Source organism: Chelonoidis abingdonii, chromosome 6 (genome assembly GCF_003597395.2).
Source record: "Chelonoidis abingdonii isolate Lonesome George chromosome 6, CheloAbing_2.0, whole genome shotgun sequence".
Classification (NCBI taxonomy): Eukaryota; Metazoa; Chordata; order Testudines; family Testudinidae; genus Chelonoidis; species Chelonoidis abingdonii.
Genome location: NC_133774.1, coordinates 91,115,475 through 91,129,597, shown reverse-complemented (window position 1 = coordinate 91,129,597; position 14,123 = coordinate 91,115,475). Strand labels below are relative to the sequence as shown.

Sequence of the window (14,123 nt, the reverse complement as noted above, 5' to 3'; positions counted from 1 at the left end):
CATAGATTAATGAAGGAGTTGTTTCATTCCATCTACAGTGCTTATTTTGGAGAAGTTTAATTTACATGAAAAAGGAAAATAATGAATTTATCACAATGTCATTGCTTATAGGAAAAAACAGATGAATAAGAGAGTACACATTACAGCAGGTGGACACCATCAACATTTCGGCTTAGCATTATGACATTTATTTTTTGTATATCATAGAAGTTAATACACGTGGTATTGGGAGCTTTGTATGACTATGTGTCAAACTGGTTCTTAGGATCGTGCAGGGGTATTCTCAGCTGAAAACTCAATGCTATGACGGCTACAAGACCAGATTCAGACTGGGTGTAAGCAGATACTTGGAGCTTTCAATTGACGTCAGTAGGAGTTGCATCTAATTACACGAGGACTGAATTTGATCCATATTATTGATTTAAGCATGTGATGATGATCTGTTTTACCAGAATTCAAACCTGAACCCTAGCCTAACCTTATTCTGAGACGTCCTGCTCCTCTGACAGTTCTCCCACTACTGAGCTAGGAGGCTGGTCTTTTATAATCCCACTTCCTGTCCCACCACTCTGCTTCTGGCTGGGTGGCCACACATGGCCTGGTTCTGCCCACCAGGGAGTGATTTCAGGTCTCTCCCCTTCTGACAGGGTGGGAGGCCGCACCTTCTCACTACACATATATACAAGTGATATGATTGTGTCTCTCTCCCCCAGATGATGTTGTATATCACTTGTATTTATGGCAAGATCTTTGGATCAAAGACTGTGTCTTTGTATTGTTTGTAGAACACCTAGCAAAATGGGGCTCAGATCCTTTATGTACTATTGCAGTATCAATATGTAGAAATTAATGCAATGCTATGACAACTATTGCCCTTTTCCAGCAGCTCAAGTGATACTAAAAGAGGTCTGTGATTACTGCATGTGTACCCTGTCGTGATGGGGTATACAAACCCCACAGCAAACAGTTGAACTGCTTCGGGCTCAGCTAGCTTGGCCCCACCACACTTTCAAAAGATGCACAGACTGGAAGAGGAGTTGAAAAGAAGCAGAAGAGCATCCTTATGAACAGATCAGGGAAGAGAAAAGGCTTCTAGCTTGCAGCTCCTGTGTTTTGTTTATGGACTATCCTGGAAGGGGAGAGACTTGGGACTGACATGGCCAGAGGGCCAAGGCACAAGAAGAGGCACCTGCCTCCTCAAGACAGAGAGAGCTACTGTGCCTTACCTGGCTGTGAAGAGATGCTAAGCAGTGAGCTGACCCCCTTCACAGCTTCCTTGGGTAGACTATGAACTTTGGACAACAGCTGAGTGGTAGGAAGTGGCCTAGGAAAGGCAGCCTTAATGTGGTCCTGGGCGTTAGACCCTCGTATCACCTTCATGGGGCCCAGTGCAATGGGAGGGCTCAAAAAACCCCTCTGCAGGTTGAAGGTCCTAAGCTCTGACTGCTAGGAAATGCTCCCCATGAGCAAAGACTATCACACTTGTATACCATATTTGCCATGCATTTATCTAGATTAGGAATAAAAGTATGATGTTAGTACTTGACTAGTTTAGTACATGTTAAAGGTAGGGTGCCTTGCCTAGACTAGACTTTTAGAACATGTTAGTTAGCAAGTGGTAGCTAATGTGTGGTAACATGACAACTTAAAGTTTAATTTAGGAAAGGACCACACCATGCAAAGCACTGGAATTAAAGTAGCAGGATTCAGTTACAATCCAACATAGAGTGGAAAAATACTGACAAATCTAATACTTCTGAAGGATTTTCGTATTCAAATATAGTAAATTAGACTCCTATTGCACCACGTCTAATAATTTGAAATCATGTTAGATAGTAATTTGGGACTTTGAATCTTTTAGATACGTAGTTCTGTAGATTTCATTTATTTGACTGTTTACATTTGCCTGAACTAAATATTTAAAATAGCCTTAAAGTATGTGTATGTTTGCTGGAGTGAGGCAAATGTTAGTTTGGTAATAAAAGTTAGAAGGAGAATTAAACTTTGAAATAGGAAAGATGGGAACCTTATTTACCAAAAGTTACAGTATAATAGTGAAAGAGAGTGAAGGCCGGAAAACTTACAACTGGTAAATGAGAATGGAACAGTAAGCAACTTGTACAATCATCCTCAATGAATGAAATGAACAGTTTTCACCACTCTGCACTATAGCCTGTTTTATTTGTATTACATAAAATCTTGCCTTTTTCCTTTTTTATTGATTTCTTTCTGATACTGAAAAGGTCAGCATCATAAATTGCAAAGCTGTTTGATGACTATGCTAGGTTCAACTCAAAATGTTAGTCCTTACTTTTATTTGTGAGTGGAATTGTGTCATGTTAGCATTTGTTATGGTTGACTGCACTACAGAGGGAAAAAGTGTTGTAAATTTTGATGCAGTGCAGCTGTACAAACCGTTATGTAAGTGTCAGTTTTTAATTGACTGGCTGTGTGCCTTTTTTCTCTAGATCTATCTGAATATTAGTAAATCATGTTGTGGTGGCATATGGTACAGTGAGGATAAATTGTGAGTGTATATAAGCACCCGTATGGTAGATTTATATCTATCAATATTGTTCTTAGTTACAGTATATATCTTTATATTGAAAATAAGATAGTACAATGGATCAACAGGTTTTATCACATGCATACTTAGTGTATAATATATACCAAATCACCTCAAGACGTGTCACTTTTTGGTGTCTAGGTGTCACAATGGATTATTTACTGGTCTTTCATCTCTGTAGATCTAGGACCAAGTACAGCTCTGAACTGGGTAGAAACCCAATGAAAGATTGTGTCTAGTGCAGGATTGAATTTGGCGCATAATCTCAAATTTTGTTTTTGTTAGTTTATCAGTGAAGATTAGCTTGATGGTCTCCTCAGTGTCTCCGGTGGGTCTTTGTCTGCATCATACATGAGGCAAGAAGGCAATGTGGCCATACTTCCTCGTTTGATCTCAAATGCAAGAAGAGTCCCAGCTTGAAAATTAAGTCATCTGAATGTACAGTCCTAATATGTGAATCCAGGGATGAAATAAACACAAGAATATCCTTGATGTACAGATAATCTGGTGAGAAATCCAATGAAGGCCATTGAGATTCCTGGAAGAAATAACAGCGCTCCTATTTAACATTCTAATGGACTTCTCAAGAGTCATTGTCCTGAGAGATCTGAACATCCACATAGACAATATATCTAACATCATAGTTCACTATTTTCTACTTACCATAGATTTTTCTCAAGTTGTCTTCAGCATCACCCACAAAACCGAACACACACTAGAGCTCATCTTTGGCATTGGGTCAGGTAGAGTGGACAACAATCTGTCCTCTTGCAGAGACCATCACCTTTTCATGATAAAGATTAAACGAATCAATCATTTCCACTTCAGTGAATGAAGCTTCTAGAAAATGTTCGGAAGGAGTTGACAAACTAGCAGAAGACTACAACCAACTACTGACTGAAGCCATTGATTGCTCCCCAAAGCCCCTTCCGTCCTACTATCTCTGTAAATTACTGTGATTTTTCTGATGAACTCTACCTAGTGAAGCAAAAAACCAGTTGAATGAAGTGCGTATGGGGCAAGATCCACTTGGCAACCCATGAAATTCTCCAGATGCAACTTCATACTGTGGCAACACAACTCTTTCATCATAGCAAAACTTAGCATTTCTCCCCTCTGGTGCTGGGACCTGGAGAAAATCAGTCCTATAAGGAGGTTTAATTTTTAATGTTGCCTTATTTACAGAGCAGGCCCTAGGGTTGGCCTCGAGGTTTCTTTAAACAAACAGACAAATTTCCTAAGTCCCGTTGGCGTACTTCCTCTTACGCTGCTACCAGCCGCCAGCAACACTCTCTAACCCACACTGTGTTGGGAACTCAGGTCCCCACTCCAAACAGAAATAAATACAAGATTTCCCTTGTAGAGAAAAACAACTCTTTACCTGGGAGGAGCCCTTTCCCCTTGTTGCACACAGCTCTTTTGCAGCTTGCTTCTCATCCCTCCTCTCCCCTCTCTCTCCTAACTGGGATCAGTTTTCTAGACATCACGTGTTAGACTCTGGTGACCATAATTAACCTGAAGTAACTTTTTTCCGTTCATAGGAAAAGGGCTTTAAGATTGATATACCTGTCTTCAACCACCCTTTTAGATCTGTCAGGTCTGATTTTGTCACAATATATATTCCTCACCCATAAAGAAAGCTAAAAGGGCATATGACACAACTGAGTCCTTTGTGTTCTCTCAAACACAACTGCACCAGCTTGCTAAAGATGAGCAGAAGTGTTTCATGCATCTCTAAAACTGACCCCCTGTCCTTCATGAGAAGTGAATCCAGTGAGAAACACCTAGTCCCCTTGATAACTGAGATAACCTGTGCTTCCCTCAGAAATGCAAACTATCAGTTATCCTAATGAATGCAGTACTCAGACTTTGGAGAAGCCAACTCTCATGGTATCTTTCCCCAATCTGAACCTTAGAGCCCAAAAAATTGGGGTACCAGCATGAATTCCTCTAAGCTTAATTACCCACTTAGATCTGATAAGCTGCCACCAGTCAGGACTTGGAGTGCCTGATAAACTCTGGTCTCCCCAAAACCTTCCCTGGGGACCCCCAAGACCCAGACCCCCTGGATCTTAATACAAGGAAAGTAAACTCTTTCCCTCACTAGTGCCTCTCCTAGGCTTTCCCTCCCTGGGTTACCCTGGAAGATCACTGGGGGAATTCAATCCTTGAATCTTAACTAGGGAGGAATGTCCCTTCCCCCCTCTGCCTTCCCCCTCACCGAGGGCAATTACGATTCAAGCTCCGTGAATCTAAAACACAGTAGACATTTCACTTTCCTCCCCTCCTCTCTCTCCCACCAAGTCCGCTGGTGAAGTACGACTCAATACCTCAGCCTTAACCGAGGGAAAAAATCATTAGTATTTTAAAAGAAAGCTCTTAATAAAAGAAAGAAGAATAAAGGATAATCACTGTAAATTCAAGTGGAATATTACAGGGTTTTTCAGTTATAGAAACTGGAGAAAAAAGCCTCTCCAGCGAAATACAATTTAAATACTTCCAGCAAATACACATTAAAACTTCTACAGCCAGTACACATTTGAAATAAAGAAAACCCATTAAAAGAATACCTGCCTTTCTACTTGCACTTACTACTTGAATAGAAAATTAGAGCCTGTAGTACGTCCGGTCACTCTCAGATCCCAGAGAGAACACAGACAAAGAAAAGAACACACAAACAAAGACTTCCCTCCACCAAGATTTTAAAGTATCTTGTCTCCTGATTGGTTCTCTGGTCAGGTGTTGCAGGTCACTGTTTGTTAACCCTTTACAGGTGAAAGAGACATTAACCTTTAGCTGTCTGTTTGACACCAACTCTTAAAACAGCCTCACTGAATGCCACCCACTCTCCAATCTCAATTTCTTTGGTAAAGTTATTGAGACCCCAAGCTCCAGCAATATCTGTCAAAATCCTAGATATATATCACAGTCATGTTTCAGACCTGGCAGTGATACCAAAATGGCCCTGAGGAAAACTGCCTGTTGTTCATGGCACTAAGGGACTACCTTCTTCTGCTCTTAAGCAACAAATCAGATTCTTTGTTGATATTGCTAGATCTCTCTGCATCCTTCAAAACCATGGATCATATATGGTACTGATGACAAACAAACAAGATCTTATCTGAGAATGGCTTAGCACTGTGTAGGATGCACTTGTTCCTTTTATATAAGTTCCAGAGAGTCATGATGGGCACCTGTTCCTTGTCAAAATTCTTAAATAGACAAATTAGTACCATCATGCACTTATGCATAACTGACAGTCCCTTCTGAGAAGCCCAGGATTGGAACAGTTGAGATGATGTGAATTACAAATGAGCCACATTGCCAAAGCTGCTGTTGGCTCAGACAGACTGTGTAGTATCTGCTGGCACTGTACCCAACTCATGCCATGTTCTAAATCACTCTCCTTAACTAAAACTCACCCACACAATTTTTAGCAAGAATACACATGATTTGTAAAATACATACAGATGACTATACATGCTAATAGATTTATTGTTTGACACCTTTTTAAATTGTTACAGTCACACAGTATATAATTTAGGATAAATCTTTAAAGCCCATAGTGAAGTCAGAAGTGAACTACCTAGGTTAGACTTAATATAATAATGTTGTTGTTTCTAGGTTAGACTTAATATAATAATGTTGTTGTTTCTTTCAGATGGGTATAATTAAATATACAGATAGAAGTATGGGAATGGACGACAGCATTACTTTATACTGTTGGTGGAACCCTTTGACTGAAGAAAAGAAATATTCAGTATAAATAGATAAAGGTTAGAAATGAAACAGTTACACTTAATTGATGTAATTCTTGTAAATTTAATGTAATTCTAGGAAAGCTTCACAAGAATGATACATTTTTACACTTGTTTGCACGTATATTACCTCTGTGGAGATAATTTAACACATCGTAAGAGTTTAAGGTATTAGGACAAAACCTAGAGCTTGTTGTAAATTCAAGAACAATTATCTTTAAGCATTTTCAGCATCTAATAATTTACGGATTACAGAATCATTCAGAATCCCCAGATTTTACGTATATTATATAATATGCCTTTTTTGTTGTTCCTGTCAACACCTTTGAAAAAAGTGATATTTTTTGGCAGTGTGACTTTTATCAGTAAATAGTGAATAATTTGAATCCCCATTGAGGAGTCTTTTCTGAGATGTTAAGGTTCCACATGATGGAATTTCTGTTTTTGATATTCCATGTGTTATGAAGGAGATCAGACTAGATTATCATAATAGTCCTTTCTGGGCTTAAAAGTCTATGATTCCACAAGATACACATCTACCTCGATATAACACTGTCCTCAGGAGCCAAAAAATCTTACTGCACTATAGGTGAAACTGTGTTATATTGAACTTGCTTTGATCTGCCGGAGCACCGCCCCCCCCCCCCCCCCGCGCACTGCTTTACCGCGTTATATCTGAATTCGTGTTATATCAGATCATGTTATATTGGGATAGAGGTGTATATGCTAAATCAGGGCATTACACACTATTAAACCTAGTGAAAGAAATGTTACATTTTGGAGGCTTTTTTTTTTTTTTTTTTTACTAACTTTAGATGTTCTTATTCTTTTTAATCTCTTTACCCACCCCTTTTGTTGTTTGTTTATCACCCTCCTGATTACTCTAGGCAGCCTGTCGCCAAGGAGAACGGTTCCCATTCTACTGTAGTGGAGGGAGGCCATCCATACTATACAGCCCCCTCTCTCCATAGAATGTTCCACCAAATTGAAATCCTCCACCCTACACCACTTATCCAGCTAGGGGTTCACTTGCAGCACCTTCTGACTTCTATCTTCCTTTGCTCATGGGATAGGAAGGATCTCAGAGATTGCTTGGACATTCTTCTTCAGGGAATCTGGAAGCGTGCTGAAGTCATCTATTATCTGTGAGGTATCCAGTGATGCAGTGTCATTATTGTCATTATGAACCATGCCCAATGGATTCTTGCCTGTCAACTTTAGGATGCTTATCTGATCTTAGAGTGAGGTCTCATGTCTTGGCTCTGGGAAGGCAGCACACCATCCTGTTGACAGCCTGTTCCTTGCAGAGGGTTTAGGACACATCCCTGTCCTTGGCATCTCTCACTGGTGAGCTTACGTGGCTCACCACCTAGCACATGTGGTTTTGTGAATTGCATCATAAGGAGTGTTTAATTCGGGCTTTGTGGATTGCAGTGTTGTTCCTGTGATTGTTCTGGGTGCCTAAAATTAGGCATCACAACGTTCAGCATCACAATACCTAAGTTCCTTTGTGGAGCTGGGTTGACAGAACTAATGAAAATCAACAACTTGCCAATTAGAAGCATCCCTAGACAGCTGAGAGTGAAGTGATAACTCTGGAAACGAACGAAAGTGCATTGTGATGAAGAGATGGGATACGTGTGCCAGCAGATAATGAGTGATTCTTTGCTCCAAGGGTTTTCATTGGTTGTCAAAGTGAGTGAGTGAATGAAACATTCAATTAATGATTTGGAGAGGTTTTTATTTTTTCTATCCTACCCTTGTTTCAGTGAGTTTTGGCTATCTCACACAGCAACATTAGGGCCTTGTCTTGATGGGCAAAAAGGAAGGTGTGTTTCTCCATCCTGTTTCTTAACATGATTGAAAAGGCTCATCAGAACAGACCCTGATAGTGATAAATTAATTATTCTCAAACTCCAGATGACCATGAGTTGTTCCTGTTCATTTTGTTTGTCTGCAGACTCCCATTGGAGGGGATTTAATTAGCCATTTACAATCAGTCCTCTGATGCCCGATGTGCCCCATCACCCAATGTGATAGGTCCTGCAGCATTTTCTTTGGAACTCTGTGGGAATCCATGTCACCTGCTGAAGTGCTATGGGTTTGAAGGAAAGGATTCTGGAGAATATCTGGGAAAAATTAATTCCTAATGACTGCCTTGAGGTCATTTAGTTAGAACAGCTTCCTCTCAGGGTGAAATGTAAACACTGTAGGAAGGACTAGTGTGCAGAACTGTTAAGTGTACATTGTTGACCATATTTTCACCTGGTGTGAATTGGCATAGCTCCACTGAAGTTGACGGAGCTTCACCAATTTACATCAGTAGAGAATTTGGCCTTAGGACTTTTTGTGAATGCCAATGAGGCAGCACAAACTTCAAAAAAGATTTCCGCATGATGTGAAGACCACCTTAATTTTTTTCAGTAGCTGAGCTATAAAGAGCAGTAAGCTGCATGAAGTGCAGCTGTGGGAAGCCCTATTGAAGTGCACACACTGTAGATGCACACAGTGCAGTAGCTGTCGTTTAACTGGAATGGTTCCTGAGAATATAAAGCAGTAATATTTTTGAGAGATCTCATGATAGCTGCTTGGATTTTTCAGTACATGCATTTTTGTTTTCTAACCATTTTCAGAACAAAACCTTTGGTATGTAAGGTATGGAGTGTTGTGTGCAGTTAGGACTCCTAACTCTAAGGCCAATGTTCTGATGCTGGCTTTGAGCATCAATTTTTGGGCAGATCACTAAACTTTTCTTTGCCTCATTTTCCATATTTAATAATTTTACATAACAAAACACTTCTATGAGGTTAGTAATAAGGCTAAATAAATTAATGATTGTAGATGACAGGTTAGACTGTAGATTGACTAAACGGTAAAAGGTGAAGGAGAATTGGTATGGAGACGAGATGGGGCTTAGTAGATGATTAATGGAGAGATAAGAGAGGTCCCTAATTCTTATTTATTTATGGCTACACATTAAATGTAGTCATAATTGTGTTAACTGTTTTTGCACTCTGACTCAACAGATGTAAATCTCATTGTTCCTTTTTTGTTTTACAGTTTAGCCTCTTTTCAAATCCCAACCTCTGCTTATAAACAGCTATAGACAGTAAGAAGAAAAACAAGATGTCAGAAATGTGATAAAGCATTCCACTAGCTGCTAATCTGATTGCTAAGAATTGCCAAAAAAAAGTTTACTTATATTCTCGCTCCTTTCCTCACTTGCTATTTCTCCAGGTCTTTGCTGGCTAATCAGTGCTAGCAGTGGGAAAAAAAAATTATGATTTGCATTTGTTCTCTAAAGAATGCAATTCCCTTAATTTCTTATGAATCACATGTAGGATATAAAAAGGAATGATATTTTAACTTATTAAAAAAATTCTTAGTGACAATCACAGTTACATTTCAGGGAAATAAAGGTAATCTGGATTTCAAACTACTAACAGTGATGCTAGGAAAGTAGAGGACAAACCTTGTTTAGAAGGGAAAGCACCATGTATTTAATTCCCGGTCCAATACCATTAACTTTGATCAGGGATTTGCCTAACTGTCCGTGCTCCAGCTGCATAGTAGTGTCCATATTATCACTTGCCATGGAAGTTGAGTTAGTTGCATCCTTAAAACGTGTTCTAAATATGTCCATTGTCTTACTATATTTGATGCTTTAGATTGTTTGCTCTACTTAGAATTTCTGATGTTGCAAGAAACACTTTCCAATGGAGTCTTAAGATCTTCTAAAGGCATTTATTTTGGAATGAGTGGCTCTTCTTATCAATTTCTGTTGTAAATTTCTGACTCTGCTCCATAGATGGAGATAGATATGATGCCACTGTTAAAAATTTGTATTTTTGTCAATGCTAATCATATTACGGTACTTTTTCAAATTTTTTCCAGTTTATGAAAATTGTTTGCTTCTTTGACATCTAGCATGGTGTTGCCTTTATGGCACATCTCACTCCCTAGATAGATAAAATAGCTTATTTCTTCTAGTGCTTTTCATCCACTCTGATGTCCACTTTTGGGGACATGGATAGCCATGTATTTTTGTCTTCCCTTGCTGTAGCTGTATTTGCCAGAAGCTGGGTCTTTTCTTCCCTTAAGCCACGTGTTGAACAAAGCAGGACAGTATCGTCAGCAAAATCAAGGTAATCCTTATTGTGCTTTATCTTTTGACCATAAAATTCCTCAATTGCCTTCAGCAGTTACTTTCCTCATGACATAGTCTTTGATCAGTGCAACAATAGTGGGGACATAATACACCCTTGCCTTACTCCAATTGCCACTGGAAACCACTGGCTGATATTATCACTGTCTCTGAATGCACATTTGGCATTCTATAGATCCTTGATTATTTTAATAATTTCTGCTGGTATTCCATAGTATACCATAATTTTCCAAAGCCCGTTTGTGTGTATGCTGTCAAAAGTCTTCTAGAAATCTGTGAAATATATCACAAGAGATGCTTTCCAGTCCACACTTTGTTCTCAGAGATATGGAACAACAATATGGTCTGCACATGAACTCTATTTAAAATTTGCTTGATTCCCTCCAAGCTGAAGGTCTATTTGCTTTTTGATACAGTCCAGCATAAGTGCCGGAACTAGGGGTGCTGGGGATGCTGCTGCACCCTCTGGCTTGAAGTGGTTTCCATCCTATACAAGATTTACAGCTTGGTTCAATGGCTCTCAGTACCCCCCACTATAAAATTTGTTCCAGAACCCATATCTTCCAGGATGATGATGCACATGAGTGATATGATTCCTCCCCAGTTATTGCAGTTGGTGAGGTCACCCTTCTTTGGCAATTTTACTGTCTTCCGTTGAGTTGGATTCTTTTCTTCATTCCATTTTCTATCCCAAAACACAAGGAAAGTCTGCAGGACTGTTTCATCACTTCCTTTAAGCATCTCTCCAGGATTGTTATCCTCTCCAGCGGCATTCCCATATTTCAGTTTACTGATGGTTTTTTTGACTTCTACAATTGTAATATCTTCTAAATCAATATCAAGGTTTAGTAGTAGGTCTTTGTCACATATATTTCTAATAGTTCACATGTGCTTGGTCATGGCAACAGCCTGAAAATGTTCTGTCCATCTTTTCTGTTGTTCTTCTGTTCTAAGTCTTTCCATCTGCATCTGTAGCAGGGCCTCCAGTACTATTAACTGTTTGTCTTATACAAGGTTGTAATGTCACCTTTTTAGCTAGCATCTTCAGCATCTTGACATTTTCTATCTATATATGCCCTTTTATTTCTTCTAGTACTTCTTTTTCCTCTCTAACTAGATCTCTATTTTTGCCATTTGCTTGTCGTTATGTGTCTTAGCATTCATGAATTTTTGCTTTACACTTCTTTTTCTGCAGATGCCTAAGTAACTTTGCTAATCCATTCTTCCTTTTTTGAGTTTGTTGTTGTTAGAAAGCAGTTTTCCCACCCATCTTTTGTTTTCTTCAGTTACGTACATTAGAACACTGAACCTGTTCTTCAGTTTAAGCTGAAAAGGGCTTTTTATATTTGGGTCATTTAATTGTGCCTGTTGATGCATGGTCTTTGTTTTAACCTTCTTGATCTTCAGTTTAGTGATACAAAGGTTCTGATTGCTGCTGACCTCTGCTCCCCTGTATAAATACACATCTGCCAGTGAGCTGGGAAACTTTCTTGAAATGCAGAAGTGATCTGTCTGGTTCTCTGTAGTACCATGGGAAAGGGGAGAGTTCCATGTTGCTTTATGAATTTCTTTATGAGGAAATAATTCCACCCATCAGAAGGTTGTTTCCTGCACATTTCTACTAATCATTCACCATTTTGGTTCATGTCCAAACCATTCTGCATTTGTCTATAACTTTATCCAATCTATCATTGTTACTTGCACCTTTGTGTTAAAATCACCCCTGATCACTGTATCATTTTTGGGGATCTTGATTAACACATCTTGTAACAAATAATAAAAATCCCGCAAGAGACTCGTGCGTATTAGGGTTTCTGGAGCTTTCTTCTATCAGGGTGTATTTCTTGGAGGGGACAGGGTTTGCAAAATTCTTTTTTTGAATGGAACAGTAGAAGTACCACTTGTTTCTATTTTAATGCACATTTTCTGGATTTGTGGTAGGATTACAAGAACCAAATACTAGACCTAAGATTTTCAGTACTCTTGCACTGGAATATATTGGTTTCTGGATTTTTAAGATGTAGTAGATGAGGCAAAACAGTTTCTTTTTAAACAGTGGAATTTGAGTGCTAGGGATTAAAACTTGGCTGAATCCAGCAAGACACAAGTGCTAGAGCTGGAGTCTTTTTGTGGCACTGTCATGCCAGCACATAATGGGACCCAGACATTTTTGGTGCAATTGCAGCTGTTTCACTTGTTCTTGATTTAGGTAATGCAATGTGTGAGGTGGATTCTGCTCTAGGGAGGTCCTGGATCAGGGATTCTGTGTCATTGTACATACGCTTGTTCTCTTTTAGGCATCAGAACTTGGGGGAGCAGGAGCCAAATATTGGCTGAGTGGGGGCTGTACCCTGTACCCTGTTAGAGTGTTATTGGTGCAGTAAGAGTAGCTCCACATGTCTTCCATTTACACAGAGGAAGCTGAAGAACTGAGGCAAGAAAGTTGCAGGATCTGGAGGAACCCTCAACCTGTCCTCCCCATGGCTGCCCTCTTGGCAGGTGGGATAAGATGCGCCACATTGCAACAATCATGCTCTACTGCAGTAGTTCTCAAACTGAGGATCAGAACCTCAAAGTGGCTCATGACCCCATTTTAATGGGATCACCAGGGCTGGTTTAGACTTGCTGGGATCCAGGACCAAAGCCCGAGCCCTTCTGCCCAGGGCTGAAGCCCACGCCTCAGGGTTTTAGTGGTGGGCAGTGGGGCTCAGATTATAGGCTCCCTGTCTGCAGCAGAAGCCCTTGGTCATTGACTTTGGCACCCCCAGGGAGGCAGAGCTCGCGTGGGCTCAAGCTTCAGTCCCCCCAATTTTTGTTGTCAGAAGGAGGTCACGGTGCAGTAAAGTTTGAGAACCTCTGCGTGAGCTACAAACATCCAGCTCACTGCATATGCACTGCTGCTTGGCACCTGGCATCTGGTCTGAGGTCCCTCCCCACCCATCAGGGATACTAGCAAAACAAACTCCACCCACCGCTTACTGCATATGCACTGCTGCTTGGCACCTGGCATCTGGTCTGAGGTCCCTCCCCACTCACCAGGGATACTAGCAAAACAAACTCCACCCACCACTCACAGCACAGGCCCAGACAGCTGTGGGAGTGGGGCTAAACCTGAATAGGACAGAATTTGGGGGAGGGATGTGATCACGCCTGTGGGTGGGGCTCTGGGGAGCACTTTTCGGCGGGTTGATGAGGTCATCAAGAGGCCCCCGCATGGCTGGCTTGAGCAGGTAGGAAGCAGCTACTAGCATCAGGTAAACAAGCACAGCAGCTCTGCTTTTCGGGCTTCCGACGGTCATGTCCCAGTCCTGCCTGCAGCAAGAGGCCCCAGGGTGGAAAGCAGGAGGTTTGGGCAAAGACACTGCTGCCCTCTGCCCCCAGCCAGCACCTGCTGCTCGCTCCTCTGTGTGCCCCAGCCTGGCTCACTTCCCCTTCCAGGGCCATCCTTAGCCATAGGCAGAATAGGCAGCCGCCTAGGGCACCAAAAGGTCTGGGGGCACCACTCTGCCGGGAGCCTGGACAGACGGGAAGCAGTGGAGAATGTAAGAGCAGGGCTGCTGGGTCCTAGAGAGAGCCGAACGCAGCACAGTCTGAGGAAGGGGATTGGCTGCTGGGAAGTCTCTGGGAAGGGGTG

General features: G+C 40.9%; 1 protein-coding gene across 10 annotated transcripts in view; it reads left to right on the top strand.

Annotated features, from left to right (window-relative positions):
• AOPEP (aminopeptidase O (putative)) overlaps window positions 1–14,123 on the top strand; it is a 346,149-nt gene that overhangs the window by 27,397 nt on the left and 304,629 nt on the right. For 8 of the 10 annotated variants that reach the window (XM_075067225.1, XM_075067224.1, XM_075067222.1 and 5 more), the window contains one exon: window positions 6,228–6,342. The exons of the other annotated variants lie outside the window; for them this stretch is intronic. The gene's annotated coding sequence lies outside the window, so the exon portion shown is untranslated. The remainder of the gene's footprint in view (window positions 1–6,227; window positions 6,343–14,123) is intronic. 10 annotated transcript variants of the gene reach the window in all.